Here is an 18,017-nt window from a genome sequence, read left to right on the forward strand (position 1 = left end):
ATTTTTTTTTTTTTTTTTTTTTTTTTTTTTTTTTTTTTTGAGACAGGGTCTCACTCTGTCGCCCAGGCCGGACTGCAGTGGCACAATCACAGCCCACTGCAGCCTTGACTTCACAGGCTCAAGCAATCCTCCCACTTCAGCCTCCTGAGTAGGTAGGACTACAGGTGTATGCCACCACCCTCGTCTAATTTTTTTAGTTTTTTGTAGAGATGGACCTCACCATGTTGCCCAGGCTGTTCTTGAACTCCTGGGCTCAACAATCCTCCCACCTTCGCCTCCCCAAATGCTGGGATAACAGGCATGAGCCACGGGGCCCAGCCGATCTTTAAGTTCTTTAAACAAATGTTTTAGTTTTCAGAGTATGTTTTGCCTTTCTTTAAAAAAAATTTATTTCTGGAAGATCTGGGCTCCGAATCCAGCTAGGATGGCTGTGGTTCCGCTACTGCTGTTTGGGGGTTTGTAGAGCACTGTGGGAGCGTCCAATCTGGCTGTTACTGGTGGCTCTATGGTGAAGCTACTCAAAATGCGCTACAATGTCCAACTGCAGTCACACGATGTGCTCTATGGGTCAGGTGTTGGGCAGCAGTCAGTGACAGGTGTAACCTCCATGGATGACAGCAACAGTTACTGGAAAACATAGGTAAGATCACCACAGCCGGTGAGAGGGGAACCCCCATCAAGTGCTGCCAGCCCATCTGGCTGACACATGTCAACACTGGCTGAAACCTCCACACCTTTCTGAAAACCAGGAAGTGGGTGCTTTTGGTGAGGAAGGTGAAGGTAGTCACCTGGATGACTGGATCATGCTCTGTAACGGGCCTTACTGGGTGAGAGATGGTGAGGGGTGGTTCAAACATTCTTCCATTGAGGAACTGCTGTCTGTCACAGGAGAACGATATGGTGGACCCATCAGTGGGCAAAAAGAGATGCATGGCCTGGCCTAGCCAAACCGGAGCAATGACTGGAAAGCCATGGAAGGCATCATCATGAGGCCCAGTGAGTTGTTGAAGGCAGGAGGCCACCATGCAGGGGTAGGAGTCTGGAGGATCTGAGCCGCTATCACTACACAGTTTGTAGACATCTGTGCTGCTTCACCTTGGGATCCCTGCCGCACTTTCCCCGGGAGTGGCCACGTTACTACTGAGATGAAAATGTGCAATGGAAAACAGTGGCTGTGTTCACAAGCTCCAGCCCTGCACATTTGAATTAGTTGCTTTCCCAGACTTGGGTCAGTTCTTTCTGAGTAGAGGACTTGCTGGTGACAGGGTGGATGCTTTTTATTCATACTGGTGTGTCCGGAATTGGTGGGTTCTTGGTCTCACTGACTTCAAGAATGAAGCCACAGACCCTTGCGGTGAGTGTTACAGTTCTTAAAGGCGGCGTGTCCAGAGTTTGTTCCTTCTGATTTTCGATGTGTTCGGAGTTTCTTCCTTCTGGTGGGTTCGTGGTCTCACTGGCTCAGGAATGAAGCTGCAGACCTTTGTGGTGAGTGTTATAGCTCTTAAGGCGGTGCGTCTGGAGTTGTTCATTCCTCCCGGTGGGTTCGTGGTGTCATTGGCTTCAGAAGTGAAGCTGCAGACATTCGCGGTGAGTGTTACAGTTCATAAAGGCAATGTGGACCCAAAGAGTGAGCAGCAGCAAGATTTATTGCAAAGAGTGAAAGAACAAAGCTTCCACAGTGTGGAAAGGGACCTGGTTGCCACTGCCAGCTCCGGCAGCCTGCTTTTATTCTCTTATCTGGCCCCACTCACATCCTGCTGATTGGTAGAGCCGAGTAGTCTGTTTTGACAGGGCGCTGATTGGTGCGTTTACAATCCCTGAGCTAGACACAAAGGTTCTCCACCTCCCCACCAGATTAGCTAGATACAGAGTGTGGACACAAAGGTTCTCCAAGTTGCCACCAGAGTAGCTAGATACAGAGTGTTGATTGGTGCATTCACAAACCCTGAGCTAGACACAGGGTGCTGATTGGTGTGTTTACAAACCTTGAGCTAGATACAGAGTGCCTATTGGTTTATTTACAATCCCTTAGCTAGACATAAAGGTTCTCCAAGTCCCCACCAAAGTCAGGAGCCCAGCTGTCTTCACCCAGTGGATCCCGCACCAGGCCGCAGGTGGAGCTGTCTGCCAGTCCCCCGCCATGCGCCTGCACTCCTCAGCCCTTTGGTGGTCCATGGGACTGGGCGCCTTGGAGCAGGGGGCGGTGCTCGTCGGGGAGGTCCTGAGCCCTGCCCCGCGGGAAGACAGCTAAGGCCTGGCGAGAAATTGAGCACAGCAGCTGCTGGCCCAGATGCTAAGCCCCTCACTGCCCGGGGCCTGTGGGGCCGGCGGGCCGCTCCGAGGTCCGCCAGGCCCACGCCCACCCGGAACTCGCGCTGGCCCGCAAGCACCGCGCGCAGCCCGGGTTCCCGCCTTCGCCTCTCCCTCCACACCTCCGGCCTTGGCCAGCCCAGAAATGGGCTCCCACAGCGAAGCACTTGAAGTGCTCTTCAAGTGGGAGCCCAGGCAGAGGAGGCGCCCAGAGCGAGCGAGGGCTGTGAGGACTGCCAGCACGCTGTCACCTCTCACTGGTAAGACACACTGAGGGGACATCCCTCTTAGCTGGGAAACTTCTAGTCCTCAGGAGCTTGGCATCCTGGATTGTTAAACTTCATGACTTTACCCCAATTTTCTTTCTCCAAAATGATTTTTTTTTGAGACAGTCTTGCTCTGTCGCTTAGGCTGGAGTGCGATGGCACAATCTCAGCTCACTGCAACCTCCGCCTCCCGGGTTCAAGCAGTTCTCCTGCCTCAGCCTCCCAAGTAGCTGGGATTACAGGTGCCCACCACCACACCTGGCTAATTTTTGTATTTTCAGTAGAGACAGGATTTCACCATGTTGGCTAGGGCTGGTCTCTTAACTCCTGGCCTCAACTGATCCACCCTTCTCAGCCTCCCAAAGTGCTGGGATTACAGGTGTGAGCCGCCATGTCAGGCCTCCAAAATGATTTTTTTTTTAAAGAAAGAATTTTATTATTAGCCTCTGTGTTATTTATTAGGTGTGCTATTTCATGATCTGCTTTATCCTTGAGTCCTAAGACTCTTTTGAGATGCTGGGAAACTTCAGTGTAGGGGGGCCTTTTTAGAGCTTTAGTTGCATCCTAACCTTTTCTCTTTCTACTTTCATTTCTCCGCAGGTACCTCATTTTTAATAGATTTTTGACTAATTATGGCCAAAGACTCTCAAAGAATACAACACAATAAACAGCCAAATAATTTTATTCCTAAGTTGTTGGGGTGATCAGACCCAACACCAGGCTGTGGGGGCTACGAAGTCCGGCAGAATCAAACGAATGAGAAAAGACAAGCGAGAAAGTTGGACCAGGGGCCCAACTATACAGAGGCTGGGAAGGCCCTGAGCTCTGGGAGCCCAGGCTATTTATTGGTGATCAAACAAAGAAACAGGTGTTGAGGATGTGGGGGTTGAAAGGAAGCAGTGTATCAAGCGAATGAGCTACAGCTGTGATGGTTTAGCATTTTCTTTGAAACATATGGCTACTTGAGATAATGGGAGTGCTAGAAGCAAGGAGCCAGAAAATCTAGACACATTCCAGAGGCCACCAGGGGTTTTAGACCCTGGACCGCAGACATGTTCCAAGCCCTGCTCAGCTTCTGTCCCAACACTCAGCTTTTCTCCCAACAGTAAGTATTTTATTCTTTTTGATGCTATTGTATAGAATTGCATTCTTAATTTCATTTTTATATTGTTCCTTGCTGGCATAAAGAAATATGGTTGACTTTTATATATTGATATTATACTCCTCAAACTGATTGAATTCATTAGTTCTAGTAGTTGTTTTTAGTGGATTCCTTAGGATTTTCTCCATTCAAGATCATATGCTCTGCAAATAGAGATGGCTTTACTTCCTCCATCCCAATTTCAGTGGGATTTGAAATTAAATTTTAATTGCCCTGGCTAACTGCCCTGATTGGATCTCCAGTACAATGTTGAGTAGAAGTGGTGAGAGTGGACATCCTTCTCCGGCTCCTGATCTTAGGGGGAGGTTTCAGTTTTTCACCATTAAGTAAGAAGTTGGTGTTGGGTTTTTCATAGGTGAACCTTAACACGTTGAGGAAATTCCCTTCTATTCCTAGTTTGCTGAGTGTCTTTATCATAAAAGAGTGTTGGATTTTGTCAAATTCTTTTTCTGCATCATTGAGATGATCTTGTGGTTTTCTTCCTTATTCTGCTAATATGGTGCATTGGATTGATTCATTTTCATAAGTCCAGCCAACCTTGCATTCTTGGGAAAAATCCCACTTGGTCAATCTTATTCATATGTTGCTGGATTCAGATAGTATTTTGTTAAAGATTTCTATATCTATATTGACAAGGGATATTGGTCTGTAGAATTTTTGTTTCTGTTTTTGTTGTGATGTCTCTCTGGTTTTCGTATCAGGATAATAACTGGCCTCATAGAATAGGTTGGGAAGTATTCTTTCCTCTTCTAATTTTTGGAAGACTTTATGGAGAATTGGAGTTCATTCTTCAACTGTTTTAAAATTCACTAGTGAAATCATTCCTATTTTTTTCTTTGTGAGAAGTTTTTTGATCATATATATAGATCTTGCATACTGTGACCCTGCTACATTTGCTGATTAGTTCTATGAGTACTTAAAGTGCATTCCACAGGGCCAGGTGTGGTGGCTCACACCTGTAATCCCAGCATTTTGGGAGGCTGAGGTGGGAGGATCACTTGAGCTCAGGAGTTCAAGACCAGCCTGGGCAACATAGTGAGACCCCCATCGCTAGAAAAATAAAATAAAATACCCTCCAAAGAATTATCTACATACATGTCTTCTGCAATTAAAGACATTTTTACTTATTATTTTCCAACCTACATGCCTTTGTTTTCTTCTCCTTCCCTGATTTCACTGGCTTGAAATTCCAGGGCAATGTTGAATAACAGTGGGGAGAGAGAATGTCCTTGCCTTTTTCCTTATCTTAGGAGAAAAACATTCAGTCTGCACCATTAAGTATTAAGTTAGCAGTAGTTTTTCGGTAAATAGTCTATTGTGAAGTCCCCTTTTTTATTGCTGATTTTGGCAATTTGTGTATTCTCTGTTTTTTTCTTGGTGTCTATTAAAGCTTGTCAATTTTGTTGATTATTAAAAAAAGAAAAACGACTTTTGGGCCAGGGGCGGTGGCTTACACATGTAATCCCAGGACTTTGGGAAGCTGAGGCAGGCAGATCATAAGGTCAAGAGATTGAGACCATTCTGGCCAACATGGTGAAACCTCGTCTCTACTAAAAATACAAAAATTAGCTGGGCATGGTGGCACATGCCTATAGTCCCAGCTACTCGGGAGGCTGAGGCAGGAGAATCACTTGAACCTGGGAGAGGGAGGTTTCAGTGAGCCGAGATTGCGCCACTGCACTCCAGCCTGGCGACAGAGTGAGACTTCATCTCAAAAACAAACAAAACAAAAAACAAAAAACAAAAGGCCGGGCGCGGTGGCCCACGCCTATAATCTTAGCACTTTGGGAGGCTGAGGCGCGTGGATCACGAGGTCAGGAGATCAAGACCATCCTGGCTAACACGGTGAAACCCCGTCTCTACTAAAAATACAAAAAAAATTAGCCGGGCGTGGTGGCAGGCGCCTGTAGTCCCAGCTACTCGGGAGGCTGAGGCAGGAGACTGGCGTGAACCCGGAAGGTGGAGCTTGCAGTGAGCCGAGATCGCGCCACTGCACTCCAGCCTGGGCGACAGAGCGAGACTCCATCTCAAAAGACAACACAAAAAAACACCAACTTTTGGTTTTATTAATTTTCTCTATTGTTGTTTTTTTGTTTTCTTTTTCTTTTTTTTTGAGACGGAGTCTGTCTCTGTCGCCCAGGCTGGAGTGCAGTGGTGCAATCTCGGCTTACTGCAAGCTCGGCTTCCCGGGTTCACGCCATTCTCCTGCCTCAGCCTCCCGAGTAGCTGGGACTACAGGCGCCCGCCACTACGCCCGGCTAATTTTTGTATTTTTAGTAGAGACGGGGTTTCACCGTGTTAGCCAGGATGGTCTGGATCTCCTGACGTCGTGATCCGCCCGCCTCGGCCTCCCAAAGTGCTGGGATTACAGGCTTGAGCCATCGCGCCCAGCCTATTGTTGTTTTTTTCTATTTCATTGATTTCTGCTCTTATCTTTATTATTTCCTTCGTCTTACTTTGGGTTTGATTTCCTTTTCTTTTTTGAACTACTTGAGGTGGAAGCTTAGATTATTGATATTTGATTCGTCTCCCATTGCAGCATAAGCATTTAAATTATTTAAATTATAAATTTACTTCTAAGGCTGGGCACAGTCGCTCACATCTGTAATCCCAGCACTTTGGGAGGCTGAGGCAGGCAAATCACTTGAGGTCAGGAGTTCAAGACTAGCCTGGTCAACATGGTGAAACCCTGCCTCTGCTAAAAATACAAAAATTACCCAGGAATGATGGTGTGCACCTGTAATCCCAGCTACTCGAGGATGAGGCAGGAGAATCGCTTGAACCCGGGAAGCAGAGGTTGCAGTGAGCTGAGATCATGCCACTGCACTCCAGCCTGGGCAACAGAGCAGATCACTTGGCTGGTCTTGAACTCCTGGCCTCAAGTGATCTGCCCACTTTGGTCTCCCAAAGTGCTGGGATTACAGGTGTGAGCCACCATACCTGGCACCCAGATGGGATTTTGACTGGTATTGCATTAACTCTGTTGATTGCATTGGGAAGAGTTTGTCACTTAACCATGTTGATTTTTCTACTTTATAAACATTTATGTAGATATTTTTTAGTTTCTCTCATCGGTTTTGTTTTGTTTTCAGCATACTGCTCTTGCACATGTTTCGTTAGATTTATACAAAGTAGGAATCTGTTTCTTATGCAATTCTAAATGGTACTTTTCAAAATTTCCAATTTATTTATTGCTGATCTATAGGAATACAATTGATTTTTTTTTTCCTTCTACAAATGTCTGAGGTAGGAAAACAAGGCTGCCCAGCTTGTGGCAGCTCTGATAATCCTCAAAGGCTGATCTTGGCCTCCAGCCCTGACTGAGGAGAAAAGGGGCCACCCATAGCCCCATTGGCACAATTGGTTTTTCTATGTTGACCTCATATCCCATAACTTTGCTTAACTCATTCATCGTAGGAGCTTTTTGTTGATTCTTTGTGATTTTCTATAAAGACAATTATATATTCTGCTAACAGAAACAGGTTTGTTTCTTCTTTGCCAGTCTGTAGGCCTTTTATTTGTTTTTCTTGACTTCTTGCACTGGTTAGGGCCTCTAGTAAAATATTGAATGGGTGTGTTAAGAGGGGGTATCCTTGCTTCTTCCTGAACTTAGAAAGAATTCAGTTTCTTACCATAAAATATGACAGTAGATGTAGGGTTTTTGTGAATGTCCATCATTGAGTTGAGGAATTCCCTTTAGTTCTTAGTTTGCTGAGAGGTTTTTATCAGGAATAAATGTTGAATTTCTTCCATGTCTCTTAACTTCTCTTTCATATTTCACCATTTTTTCATTCTTTACTGAATTTTTAGTAATTTCTTAAACTGTTTATTTTATTTTATTTTTGAGACAGTCTTACTCTGTTGTCCAGGCTGGAGTGTGGTGGCGTGACCTTGGCTCACTGCAACCTCCGCCTCCCAAGTTCAAGTGATTCTCAAGCCTCAGCCTCCCGAATAGCTGGGATTACAGGTGCCCGCTACTATGCCCGGCTAATTTTTGTATTTTTGGTAGAGACAGGGTTTCACCATGTTGGCCGGGCTGGTCTCAAACTTCTGACCTCAAGTGATCTACCTGTCTCAGCCTCCCAAAGAGCTGGGATTACAGGTGTGAGCCACCACACCCAACCTCTTTTGAGGTTTTAAATCTTAATAATTATAGTTTCATTCCTGAGAGTTTTATTTGGTTCATCTTCAAATATGCCTAATTAATTTAATTAGTTTATTTGCCATATTTTCAGTATCACTTTACAATTCTTTTTTTTTTTTTTTTTCATACAAGGTCTTGCTCTTTTGCCCAGGCTGGAGTGCAGTGGCACCATCTTGGCTCATTGCAACCTTCACCTCCCAAGTTCAGGCAATTCTCCTGCCTCAGCCTCCTGAGTAGCTGGAATCACAGGCACGCACCACCACACTCGGCTAAGTTTTGTATTTTTAGTAGAGACAGGGTTTTGCCATGTTGGCCAGGCTGGTCTCTAACTCTTGACCTCAAGTGATCCACCCATTTGGCTTTCCAAAGTGCTGGGATTACAGCTGTGAGTCACCACACCTGGCCTGTTTTACACTTCTTTAAACATTTAAAAAAATTTTTTTCAGCTGGGCATGGTGGTTCACGCCTATAATCCCAGCACTTTGGGAGGCTAAGGTGGGCAGATCACCTGAGGTCGGGAGTTCGAGACCAGCCTAACCAACACGGAGAAACCCCATCTCTACTAAAAATACAAAATTAGGCGTGGTGGCTCATGCCTGTAATCCCAGCTACTTGGGAGGCTGAGGCAGGAGAATTGCTTGAACCCAGGAGGTGGAGGTTGCAGTGAGCCAAGATCATGCCATTGCACTCCAGCCTGGGCAACAAGAGCAAAACTCCGTCTGTCTCTCTCTATATATAATAAATATATATAATAATATATAGTATGTCATATATAGTTATATATTATAATTATATAATATATAAATATAAAAATATAATATATATCATATAAAGTGTATTGATAATATATAATATATAATATATTTATAATATATAATATATAATATATTTATAATATATAATATATAATATATTTATAATATATAATATATAATATATAATATATTTATAATATATAATATATAATATATTTATAATATATAATATATTTATAATACATAATATATTTATAATATATAATATATTTATAATACATAATATATTTATAATATATAATATATTTATAATATATAATATATTTATAATATATAATATATTATAATATATTATATATAATATATTATAATATATTATATATTATAATATATAATATATAATATACTATAATATATTATATATTATAATATATAATATATATTTATTTATAAATATATATAATATATATTATATATATTTTTCTGTGTGTGTGTGTGTGTATATATATATGTGTGTGTATATATATATGTATATTTTTTTTTTTTTGAGAGAGAGATGGGGTCTCACTCTATTGCCCAAGCTGGTCTCGAACTCCTGGGCTCAAACGATCCTCCCACCCAGGCCTCCCAGAGTGCTGGGATTACAGCCGAGCGCCCGGCCTGCATCTCATATTCTATTTTATGTAGTATTTGTGGGTCTCATCTTGTTATTTGTTGTTTCTGCTGACTCATGCTCTTGTGGTTTGTTTCTTTTTGAGTTTATTGATGTTTAATTATGAGCTTATGTTCCTTGAAATTCTTTGTGGGAAGTCTTTGAATCTGTGTTTAAAATATATTCTTCCAGAAAGGATTTTTGTTTGCTTTTGCCAGGCGCCTAGGGGTACTTCCAACTCAGATCCACTTAAAAATTGTTTTTGGCTTAGTGTTTTTCCAATCACATAGGGAATATGATGTTGGGCTTTTCTCTATGTGAATATTAGCTTGTTATGCATTTTACTGGATTTCTTTTTAGCCTGTGTTACCTCTCCAGCACAGCTAAGTGGGTATGGCAAAGTCTTCTGTGGCTGAGTTGTTTTCTCCCCATTTCTCCCCTAGGGCACTGGCTTTTGAGAAGTCCCAAATTTGGGGGAGAAAAGAAATCTTTGATAACCTACTTCCCAGGACCAGACCTCAGGTCTTTTCTTCTCTTTCCTCGTTTTGTTTCCCCTAAAAGCAAAGCCTCAGACAAAGGTTTTTGTGTAATTAATTTTGGAAGTAATCCTAGGGAGTAGGAGTGAGGGCTGGAGAGAGAAAGAAAGAGGGAAGCCAGGGACAAGGTCGCATTATCAAGGGGACCTCTGATAGGTGCTTGATTCCATAGGATCTTCCAAGGAGTCTTATGAAATGGGAGATACAAAAAAGACACAATGAGTATTTGCTTGTGTCAGTCATTGGTCAAGAGTGGCCTCACAGACATGAACTCCCCTGAACTTGGGGTCTGCGCATGCATAAGGGTCCAGGGGATTCCCGAGAGCATCTGCCCTGTGGGGTCAGTGAGACTCAGACAGGAAGGGAGGGGTGGGCCCCATGTGCCCAAGATGAGGCAGCACCTACATGAGGCCCACAGAACACTCACCACCTCAGCAGTGGCCAGAATCAGAACTGGGGCCAAGCAGACTGAAGTGGTGCTCAGGAGGTGCTTGGCACGCTGGCCATTTACAACCCAGGGCCTCAGAAAGCACAGGCCCCGGTGCAGGCTCACCCTGATGGGGTCATGCTTTTGTTATTCTGGCTTCTGACTGATTCCCTGTTTAACACCCTTTTATCTGTGCTTTCACACACACGTTTTTGATATTTCATTCAGCATTTTTAGGAAGGGATTTCTCTATTCAACTAGTCTGCATATTTCCAGATAGAGAAATAAATGGTCATTGTTTTCAAATGTTTACATATACTTTATTTTTAAATAATAATAATTATTATTTAATATTCTTTTCGTTATTATTTGCTAAGTATTGAAACCAAGCATTCCTTTCTGGAGCTTCCATAACTCACCTTTGTGCCCTGTTTTGAAAAACAGGCCAGTCAATAATGACAGCAGCAATGCAGCAGCTCCCTACTATTTTGAACACCTACTATGTGGCTGACACCTGCTGTGGCTTTATAGGCATTATGTCAGCGAATTCTCAAAACTACCCTAAAATAGTCACTCTGGTTCCCTTTTTTTTCTTTATTTATTTTTTATTTTTAAAATTGAGACAAGGTTTTGCTATGTTGCCCAGGCTGATTTTGAATTCCTGCGCTCAAGTGATCCTTCCACTTCGGCTTCTGGTTCCCTTTTCCCAGCCACTGGTTCCCTTTTCACAGAAGAGGAAACCATGGCCTGGGAAGGGGCCAAGGCCACATAGCATTTAAGTCAAGCTTGTCCAACCCACAACTCATGGGCCACATGCGGCCCAGGATGGCTTTGAATGCAGCCCAACACAAATTCATAAACTTTCTTAAAATATTATTATTTTTTTTGTTTTTTTTTACAAAAAATTAGCTGGGCGTGGTGGTGCATGCCTGTAGTCCCAGCTACTTGGGAGGCTGAGGCAGGAGAATCGCTTGAACCTGGGAGGCGGAGGTTGCAGTGAACTGAGACTGTGCCATTGCACTCCAGCCTGGGCAACAGAGTGAGACTCCATCTCAAAAAATAAAATATAAAATAAAATAACTTTTTTTTTTGCAAAATTTTTTAAGCTCATCAGCTATCATTAGTGTTAGTGCATTTTATGTGTGGCCCAAGACAATTCTTCCTCCAGTGTGGCCCAGGGAAGCCAAAAGATTAGACACCCCTGATAAGTTGTTGAGCCAGGATTGTGTCCAAAGCTTCCCCACTTTTACTACATTGCATGCCTTTCTATGGAAAAAAGCCTCCCCTTCTTCCCTAGTACTTCTCCCAAAACACACACTCATATAGAGTAGCACTTGAGATCCAGCACCCCTTGGCAGCTGTGGGTAAGCTGAGCTCTGGATTGCGGGGCGGCGGGGGGTGGGCAGTCAGCACACAGAGCTTTCCTATCCCCCCAGGAAACCTGCAAGCACCCCGATAGGCCTTAGATGGCCAGTGCTGGCAAATCCTAATTGGGAGTCAAACTGGGAGAGCCCACTGCCCTTGCAGACTGGTTACTGTCCCCGCTGGAGCCCCGTGGAAGTGGGTAGAAATTCAGGCCCAAGGAGGGTGCCAAGCCAGAGCCACCTGCCCCCTAGTACCCCAGCCTGGGGGGCCATCCAGTGAGCATTTCTGTCTCATCGGGTGATGTAGTCAAGGTAAAAAGCAAGTTGCAACCTGAAAGCTGGGCATTCCAGGTATAGGGCTCTTTCTGCTTAAAATGTGTGGGTATGGGGACTAGGGGAGGCTTGGGAGGGGCTGTCCCCAGAGTTTCTATGAGTGTGTATATACTTTGAAACACTTAGAACCTTATTGTCAGCATGGACAGACAGGGACCTTGGGGACAGAGGGACATTAAGGCCAACATCTTGTTTTACAGATCAGTAAACTGAGGTCCAGAGACCCATGGCCTAGTGAAGGAGGTTCAAATGCAGGCCTTCCTGACCACAGCGCACCGCCAATGCTCCTTCTCCACACCACTGCGTGTGTGCGTGTGAGTGGGCAGCTGCACACTATCGTATACGTAAACGTGTTTACGCATGGAGTACATGTGCTTTATGGTGCAGGGGTGAAGGCACAAAGGCGTGTGTATGTGGGGGCTGGGGGTTATGTTAGCAGGCTGAGCAGACTGTAACAAGGGGACACACATCTCTCTTTTGGGCCAACCCATGTTTGGAGAAGACAGGAGATTTCTCATGCACAGGCGCCAAGGGAGGAAAGTGAACCCAGGTTTGGGCGGTCCGTGGTGACTTGTGCCATGGACCATGTGGAAGCCTGAAGATGCCTGGGGCCTTCGTAGTACCATTGCCTTTAGCCTCCCGTGGCCACCTGCAGCAACTGCCATCACCCTTACTGTGGACTGGAGTTGCACTGCTAAAGTCCCCAAGGCCCTGCGGGATGGCCAGAGATGTCTGCCCTCACTCCACTACCCTCTCAGTCTTCTTTGACGACTCTGGTCCCCCAACCTCAATGTCGACCCCACATCTGCAAGTGACATCACTGTCCATGTAGCTCTGTAAGTCTTCAAACTGGGAGTCAGCCTACCTCCCGCCATCACTGACCTTCAATCAATCCAGATGAAAAATGCCTCTGGGCATTTTGGGGACAGGAGATATAAGGAATGAGTCATAAATATCCTGTCATATGAAATAGGATGCTATGAAACACTCCTGGGGTCATGTCAAAAGGACACAGGAGCCAATCTGAATACACTTCCACCAGCCAAAGGCGGGATTTTTTGAGCACTAGTAAGATTAATAACTGCAATGGATTGACACCAATCAGACATGTTTAAATCCACTGATTCACACATATTTAAAAATAACTAATTTTTCACCTTAGGGGGATGCTAGGCAGCTGGTACATAAAGGGAAAGCATTAAATATTTGTTTTGTCTTTTGCATATGATCTATCTCTCAGGATAACTAAATAATCAATGAGGGCAAGTTTCACTTTGTAGAAATATGCAGTTTAATAAAATAAGAAATAATACAGTTATAATGTCACTATTTTGCAATTCCTCATGAATTTAAGTAATGATCATCTATGGCTGCAGATGTTGCAAAATGAGACACAACCAGAAGTTAGGTGCTTCCTGATAGGAGCACATATCACCATCTAGGAGGTGGTCTTGAAAAAAATAGCTGGACTTGAATTTATTCAAGCCTCCATAACTAAATACAGAAGACAGAAGACGTGTTAAATGGTACCACAGGGATGCAATCAACCAAATTCAGACTGGGAAACTGCAAGGATAAACAACCCAGTTTCCAGCTTGGTGCGGTAGCTCACGCCTGTAATCCCAACACTTTGGGAGGCTGAGGCTGGTGGATGACTTGAGGTCAGGAGTTCAAGACCAGCCTGGCCAACCTGGTGAAACCCCCTCTCTACTAAAAATACAAAAGTTAGCTGGGTGTGGTGGCACGCGCCTGTAATCCCAGCTACTCGGGAGGCTGAAGCTGGAGAATCACTTGAACCCAGGAAGCTGAGGTTGCAGGGAGCCGAGATCACACCACTGCACTCCAGGCTAGGTGATAGCAAGACTCGGTCTCCAAAAAAAAACAAAAAACAAAAACAAAATAAAATCCCCCAATTTCCTTAACAAAACAGTATTACAAAACAAAAAGAGATGGAGGGGAAACTTGCAGGTTTAAGATTTATCTACCAAGCCCTATTTATAGACTTTATTTGTATATTAATTCAAACACCTGTTAAAAAAAGAAAATGAGGCCAGGAATGGTGGCTCACGCTTGTAAGTAATCCCAGTGCTTTGGGAGGCTGATGCGGGTGGATCACTTGAGGCTGGGAGTTCCAGATTAACAAAGTGGGCAACAAAGTGAAGCCTTGTCTCTACAAAAATTTTTAAAAATTACCAGGCATGGTAGTGCACGCCTGTAGTTCCAGCTACTCAGGAGACTGAGGCAGGAGGATTACTTGAGCCCAGGAGTTTGAGGTTGCAGTGAGCTATAATTGAACCACTGAACTCCAGCCTGGGTGACAAAACGACACCCTGTCTCAAGAAAAAAAAAAAAGAAAATTATAATTGAAGAAATAGAAAACACCAACTGGATTATAATTTCCATTAATGACTTATTATTGATTTTTTTATATGATAAAGTAGTGACTTCTTTCTTTCTTTTTCTTTCTTTCTTTTCTTCCTTGCCTTTCTTTCCTTTCTTTCTTTTCTTTTTTTTTTTTTTTTCTTTTTGAGACAGAGTCTTGCTCTGTCACCCAGGCTGGAGTGCAGTGGCTCGATCTCAGCTCACTGCAAGCTCTGCCTCCCAGGTTCACGCCATTCTCCTGCCTCAGCCTCCCAAGTAGCTGGGATTACAGGTGCCCATCACCACGCCTGGCTAATTTTTTATATTTTTAGTAGAGAGGGGGTTTCACTGTGTTAGCCAGGATGGTCTCGATCTCCTGACCTTGTCATCTGCCCGCCTCGGCCTCCCAAAGTACTGGGGTTACAGGCGTGAGCCACTGCGCCCAGGAACAGGATAATGATAATATCTGTTCCAAACAGTGTCTTCACTAAATAATCCCAACCAGTAAGAAACAGAATCGTTTCAATCACAAGACTCAAGTCACTCCAAAAAGATGATGCTAAGAGCTGTTGATCACGTGTTCCTACAGCGATCCTTACCAACATACTGATGAAGCTACAGCTAAGGTATTAGGCTACTGTGCTCCCATCTAGGAAGTGACCCCCAGGGATTCTTCACCCTGTGCTTTCACCAGCACTCTGTATATGAACTTAACCACCTCAGCACTCCCCCCTGCTTTTGCCATGTCTTCTGTGTTTGGATGTTGAGTATTGCTGGATGGAAAGCTTTGCTATCAGCAGAACAATGGTTGAGGTTGTAAAAGCGTACTAAGTGCCATTATAAAATGGGTCGTTGTGCTGTATGAGACAACAACCACAACAACTCAGAAGCTTCAAACAATAATCCTTTATTGTCACGCTCATGACCTGTGGGTCAGCTGTACAATTCAGCTGAAATTGAATCGTACCTTGGTTGATCGAGGCTAGACTCCAAGCTACAGACTGAGTTCAGATCTGCTCTGCATGTCCCTCGTTCTCCTGGGACCAGCGGCTACCGAGGGATTATGGCCTGTTCCTGGAGACTCATTCCTGGACCCAGAAGGAAGGAGCAGCAGCTATATGGGGCACGTTCTTGTCATGGCAGATTACTGCAGCACGAGAAGGCATGTCCAACTGAGCAAGCACATTTCAAAACTTCTCATGTCAGGTTCACAAGTTTCCTACTGGCCAAAGCAAGTCACATGGCCAAACACAAAATCAAAAGGTGGGAAAGTATTCTCTCTCCACCATGGCAAGGATGTGGGTGAATAATTATATTACAAGGGACAAATAATTCAATCTTTCACAGTCTTTGGGGATCCAGGGCACTGCCTTTGTTCATGCCCCAGCACTTCTCATCAGGACAAAAGAACATCCTGCTAGGAGACTTTCCTGCCACTAGCAGGGCCCCTTCAAACCTTGTGGCAGCTAGAGTGATTTTTTTTTTTTACTAGCTCTCCTCTAGTTTTGTTTGTGTGTGTGGTAAAAAAATGCATAACATAAAATTTACCATCTTTTTTTTTTTTTTTTTTTTTGGGACGGAGTTTTGTCTTGTTGCCCAGGCTGGAGTGCAATGGCACAATCTTGGCTCACTGCAACCTATGCCTCCCAGGTTCAAGCGATTTTTCTGCCTCAGCCTCCCGAGTACTGGGATTACAGGCATGCGCCACCACACCCAGCTAATTTTTGTATTTTTAGTTGAGACAGGGTTTCACCATGTTAGCCAGGCTGGTCTCAAACTCCTGACCTCAGGTGATTCACCAGCCTTGGCTCCTGAAGTGCTGGGATTGTAGGCGTGAGCCACCACACCCATGCCCAGCTCCCTTTTCTTTTTTCTTTTTTCTTTTTTTGGACAGAGTTTCACTCTGTTGCCCAGGCTGGAGTACAGTGGTGTGAACTCGGCCCACTGCAACCCCTGCCTCCTGGGTTCAAGCGATTCTCCTGCGTCAGCCTCCTGAGCAGCTGGGACTACAGCCGTGTACCACCACACCTGGCGAATTTTCGTATTTTTAGTAGAGACAGGGTTTCATCATGTTGGCCAGGCTAGTCTCGAACTCCTGACATCAAGTTATCCACCTGGCTTGGCCTCCCAAAGTGCTGGGATTACAGAGCCACTGTGCCTGGCCAAAATTTACCATCTTAACCATTTCTAAGTATAGAGTTAAGTACTGTTAGTTATATTCGCATTGTTATGGAAGAGCTCTCCGGAATTTTTTTAGCTTGCAAAAGTGAAACTATACCCATGAAACTAACACCTCTGTATTTCCCTCTCCCCAGCCCCTGACAACCACTATTCTACTTTCTGTTTCTATGAATTTGACTACTATAGACACTTCACGTAAGTAGAATCACATAGTACCTGTCTTTTGGGGACTGGCTTATTTCACTTAGTAAGATGTTCTCAAGGTTCAACTGTGTTGTAGCATGTGTCAGAATTTCCTTCCTTTATAAGGCTCAATAATATTCCATTGTATGTATATACCTCATTTTCTTTATCCATTTGTCAATGGACACTTGGGTTGCTTTTGACCTCTTGGCTACTATAAATAGTGCTGCTGTAAGCATAGTGTGGAAATATCTCCTTGAGATCCTGTTTTCAATTATTTTGGCTGTAAACCCAGAAGTGAGATGGTTAGGTCATAGGATAGTTCTATTTTTAGTGTTTTAGGAACTGCCATATTGTTTCCCATAGTAGCTGCCCCATTTTATATTCCCACCAGCAGTGCAGAAGGGTTCCAGTTTTCACACATTATTGCCAACACTTGTTATTTTCTGTTATTTTGATACTAATTATCCTAATACATGTCAACTTTTTTTTTTTTTTTCTTTGAGACAAGAGTTTCGCTCTTGTCTCCCAGGCTGAAGTGCAATGACGCAATCTCAGCTTACTGCAACCTCTGCCTCCTGGGTTCAAGTGATTCTCCTGTCTCAGCCTCCTGAGTAACTGGAATTACAGGTGCCCGCCACCACAACTGGCTAATTTTTTGTATTTTTAGTAGAGACGGGTTTTACCATGTCGGCCAGGCTGGTCTCGAACTCCTGACCTCAGGTGATCCACCTGCCTCCGCCTCCCAAAGTGCTGGGATTACAGGCGTGAGCCACAATGCCGGGCCTCAATTTTTTAATTAAATTTTTTATTTTGAGATAATTATAGATTCACATGCATTATAAGAAATAATACAGACAGATTCCATGTACTCTTCACCTGGTTTCCTTCTCGTTTCCTCAGTGGCAACATCTTGCACAATAGTACAATATCCACAGCCAGGAAATTGATATTGATACACTCCATAGATCTTGTTCAGATTTCAGCAGCTTACATATTCAGAGTGACATTTTAAACAAGCAAATCTGATCCTATCACTTACCTGCTTAAAACTTTTCCAAGGATGTTCATTACGTCATTGTTTGAACTGGTTTATTTTTGAGACGGAGTCTCACTCTATTGCCCAGGCTGGAGTGCAGTGGTGTGATCTCGGCTCACTGCAAGCTCCACCTCTGGGTTCACGCCATTCTCCTGCCTCAGCCTCCCGAGTAGCTGGGACTACAGGCGCCCGCCACCACGCCCGGCTAATTTTTGTATTTTTAGTAGAGACAGGGTTTCACCCTGTTAGCCAGGATGGTCTCGATCTCCTGACCTCGTGATCCGCCCGCCTCACCCTCCCAAAG

General features: G+C 44.2%; 1 non-coding gene and 1 pseudogene across 1 annotated transcript; one reads left to right on the forward strand and one right to left on the reverse strand.

The window, feature by feature from the left end:
* Nucleotides 1–51: 51 nt before the first annotated feature.
* On the forward strand, nt 52–17,776 carry LOC129050515 (stromal cell-derived factor 2-like; annotated as a pseudogene).
* LOC112129276 (small Cajal body-specific RNA 20) lies at nt 6,974–7,104 on the reverse strand. Its single transcript, XR_002911683.1, has one exon. It is a non-coding gene; the product is annotated as a small Cajal body-specific RNA 20 (non-coding RNA).
* Nucleotides 17,777–18,017: the final 241 nt, after the last annotated feature.

The sequence above is a fragment of the Pongo abelii genome, chromosome 16 (assembly GCF_028885655.2).
Source record: "Pongo abelii isolate AG06213 chromosome 16, NHGRI_mPonAbe1-v2.0_pri, whole genome shotgun sequence".
NCBI classification, from domain to species: Eukaryota; Metazoa; Chordata; class Mammalia; order Primates; family Hominidae; genus Pongo; species Pongo abelii.